General features: G+C 40.0%; 1 pseudogene; it reads right to left on the reverse strand.

Moving 5' to 3' along the window:
- LOC100946845 lies at positions 1-1002 on the reverse strand (annotated as a pseudogene).
- Positions 1003-4425: the final 3423 nt, after the last annotated feature.

Raw genomic sequence — 4425 nt, forward strand, 5'->3', positions numbered from 1 at the left:
TCACAGGTCTTTCAGGTTCTTTTGGATGTCCCACAGGTTTTTTGCACTTTTCTTGAGCAGAGCAACCTCTTCATCCTTTAGTTTCTGGTTGATGAGGCTAGTTAATCCCTGAGTGTTGAGGATACATGGAAGGCTCAGGAAGACTTCATTCTCAATACCGTACATCCCCTTCACCATTGTTGATGCTGGGTGAATCCTAGATAGATTTTTCAGCATGGATTCAATAAGATCAGCTACTTAATCCAATTGCCCAATTAGTATATCCTTTTAGCTTGATGACTTCATAGGCACTCTCAACTACCATCTTATGCACTTCTTTCCAATTTTCACTATCATTGTCTGTTCCCATTTCTGGATTCAATTCCTGGAGAGAAACACCAGCCACATTTATTCCACTCCACACAGCCACACTTGAATCACCATGTTCTCCCAAAATCCATCGTGGCAGCTGCTGGGATGAATGCCAAGCTTTTCAGCCATAAGATAGTGAAATCTAGCAGAATCCAGGTTGCACCCACTTCCAATCACACAGTGTTTGGGTAATCCACTTAGTTTTCAGGTAACATATGTAAGAATGTCCACTAGGTTGGAAACCATAATTATGATGCAATCAGGACTGTACTTGATGATCTAAGGAATAATGAACTTGAAGACATTAACATTTCTCTGAGCCAGATTGAGATGACTCTCCTCCTCTTGCTGATGGACGCCTACAGTTACCACCACAATCTTAAAATTGAAAGTCACAGAGTAATCTTTATCTGCCACAATTTTAGGTGTCTGAATAAATAAGCTCCCATGCTGCAGATCCATAATTTCTCCTTTAAGCTTATCTTCCATAACATCCACAAGAGCAAGTTCATCAGCCAGAGACTTTCCCAGAATGCTGATAGCACATGCCATGCCAATTTGTCCAACACCCACTATTGTGATCTTATTGTTTGAGACTACTGCTTCTTCTTCTGCAACTGGTGCAATGAGTTTTTCCTTAAGAGTTGCCATTATGCACAGGAGAGAGAGGGCTTCTCTAGCGGCTGTGAAAGTCAAGAGCAGTGAGCTGTGCATGTCTCCTCCGAGTTTCTTTTATGTTTTGGTATATAAGACCCTTACCCGATGTGTAGTTTGCAAACATTTTCTCCTATTATGCTGGTTGTCTGTCTTTTTCTTTTTTAATTGTTGGGGATCCACTGAGGGTACAAAGAACCAAATTACTTGATTGCATTTGTTAAACAAAGACCCTCTTATAATTGCATCCCACCCCCAAAAGGTGGTTGTCTCTTCACTCTGTTGAATGTTTCCTTTGCCATCCAGAAGATTTTTAGTTTCATGAAATCCCATTTGTCTATTTTTGCTCTTGAGGTCCTATCCAAAAAAATTTCAGGGCCCCTACCAATGTCATGGGTCTTTTCCCTATGTTTTCTTCTAGTAATTTTATAGTCCTAGGTCATATTTACATCCTTGATCCATTTTGAGTTGGTTTTTGTATATGGTATGAGACAAGGGTCTAATTTCATTCTTCTGCATATGAATGTCCAATTTCCCCAACATCATTGTTGAAGAGAATTCTCCTTTCCCCACTGTGTGTTGCTCCTTGCTCTGCTTTGGCCACTGGAAGTTCTTTCACTTACCTTCTGTGTCTAACCACCTTAATCGTTGTGTTTTTCTGTTGTTTTTAGCACTTTCTTACTTTCTGGCATCATGTGAAACTCCAGTCTCAACTTTGATAATTCCTGCCCCAGTCCTAGAATCTCCATTTCTCCAAGGATCCCTGGTTCCCTTTATAGGAGAATGGTATTGGAAACCACAATCTGAGCACTCAGTTTGCATGTTGTTACTGAAGCATTATTGATTCTATGACTTCTTGGCTCACAGAGCAAGGAGATACACTTGTATACATAAAGTATTGCAAAGACCTATAATACTAGCACATTGGGGGTGCAAGGTGGGCGGATCCCTTGAGCTCAGTAGTTCAAGAGTAGCTTGAGCAAGAATGGTACCCAGTCTCTACTCAAAATAGAAAAACTAGCCAGGTATTGTGGTGGGTGTCTGTAGTCTCAGCTACTCAGGAAGCTGAAACATGGGATCACTTGAGCCCCAGAGTTTGAGAGCTGTGATGCCATGGCACTCTAACTAGAGTGACAGAGTCTCAAAAAAAAAAAAAATACCACAAAGAAAATTTAAGAAGAGCAAAGATAACAAAAAGAGTAGAATTTATTGCAGTAATAAAAAAGAGCCTGCTAACAGGCTTGATCAAAAGTTGATCAACAAAACTTAGAGACAATTCTTGGGGAAAATACTCAAATTTCTGGCAAGTCTTATCAAAAAAATAAAGGGGATATCCAAATATATATTTTTAAAAATAATGATAATAGAAGTAGTGGGCATTTAAAAAATTATCAAGAGAAAATTAAGTAATATGCTGTTAAAGATGTGAAAGTCTAATGGAAATTAATGGAATACTAATGTACTTACTGTCATGTAGAATGAACTTAAACTAAAGGAAGAAATTAAATTAATTAAAAACTATTCTTATCAGCCATGTGGTTCTGCATAGGAGGATCAGTCACAATTTTAAGAAACAAGTGACTTCCAGTTAATTTTTTTAAAAAGGCTCAAGTCCAGCATTGATCATTTTTCTAGAATAGCCACTAGAATAAATGTGGTAGCCAAGAAAGCAGGATGCCTAAATCTCTTTCCTAGAAAGAACTTGCTGTTGGTTTGATAGAATCCAGTTAGATGACAGCCTCCATCTGTTATCACTTTTCAGGATCTATTTCAACTCTCAAGGCCACATTCTTTCTGGGCTAATAGGCCTAGTCATTTCTAACCAAGGTGGGACTTCTCCAAAGAGCAGCCCTTGCTCCAGAGCTTCCTACTGAGTTGAATGAAACTTTCTCAGATCTGCCCAACCATCTATTATTGAATGAATTATGTGCCCCTAAATTAATATATGAAAGCCCTAACCCTCAATGTGACAACTGCTTTTGGAGATAAGATCTTTAGAGAAGTGATTAAAGTTAAATGAGGGCTGAGTGGCTCAATATCAACACTTTTGGAGGCTGAGGTGAGAGGCTTGCTTTAGGTTCAGAGTTCAAGCAGGGCAATAGAGCAAGACCCTCTCTCAGCCAGGTATGATGGTGCATGCCTATAGTTTTGGTACAGGAGGCTGAGGCAGGACAATCACTTGAGCCCAGGAGTTCCAGGCTGCAATGGGCTATGTTTGTGCCCCCGCACTCTAGCCTGGATGACAGAGTAAGACCTGGTCTCTGTGAAAATACAATAGCATAAGGCTTGACTCCTATAGCACAGTGGTTACAGCACCAGCCACCTACATCCGGGCTGGTGGATTGAAACTCAGACCAGGTCAACTAAACAATGACAACTGCAACAACAACAAAAAATAGCTGGATAATTGGGTGTTGTGGTGGGCAAATGCCTATAGTCCCAGCTACTTGGGAGGCTGAGGCAAGATAATCACTTAAGCCCAAGAGTTAGAGGTTGTGATGAGCTGTGATGCCACAGCACTCTACTGAGTGTGACATAGTGAGACTCTGTTTCAAAAACAAAAGAAAAGAAAAAGGAAAAACAATAGAATAATATGGGCTCAGGATCAGGGTTCTGGATTTGAATCTCAGTTTTGGGACTTGGTTTCTCTGTAACTTAAGATAAGTTTTTATTGTTATTTGCTTCTTCATTTGTTTTTAGCTCCTAGAACCTCAATTTTCTCACCTCTAGAATGGTGATAGTCGCCATTCTTACTGGGGAAATAATAGAAGATAACCCATGTATACTGAAAGAAGTTAGCACAGAATCAACACATAATAAACACTAAAATGTAACCTATATTTTAGAATGTATTTTAATCATTCAATTACAAAGAAACACTATTGGAGGCGGAGCAAGATGGCAGAGGAGATGCATCCCCGAGTCAATTCTCCTGGCTGTTTCAGCTGATATTAACCCAGAGTAATTGACTTTCTAAGGTAGAACAGATACCAGCTGTAAACAAGATAGAGACAAGCAGACCTCTAGGCTCTCAGACCATAGCAATAGTTGCATCCTTGGCAAAGTTCTAGGGGAAAATATACAGACACTAGTCTCAGCCTTTGCCCAAAAAGGCCAGCAAAATATCACTCCCAGAGCCCCCAAACCAACTTCCTCCTACCAGGTCACCTAGCCAAGCAGAGTAAATCCAGCATGGGGCAGAGCCAGCGGAAAAACTCTGGTAGTAGAAATAACCAAAGTAGAGCAACGCCCCCAAGGAAGGATGTGGCAGAGGTATCTGAAGATCCAACCCATAAAGAGATGGCTGAGATGACAGAAATTGAGTTCAGAATGTGGATAGTAAACAAGATTAATAGAATGGAAGAAAGGAAAGAGCTAGAACTTCAAGAAATGATTCAAAAAATGTCTCAAGAAATTATT

The sequence above is a fragment of the Otolemur garnettii genome, unplaced genomic scaffold (genome assembly GCF_000181295.1).
Source record: "Otolemur garnettii isolate 467f Iridium unplaced genomic scaffold, OtoGar3 scaffold00071, whole genome shotgun sequence".
In the NCBI taxonomy this organism is placed as follows: domain Eukaryota; kingdom Metazoa; phylum Chordata; class Mammalia; order Primates; family Galagidae; genus Otolemur; species Otolemur garnettii.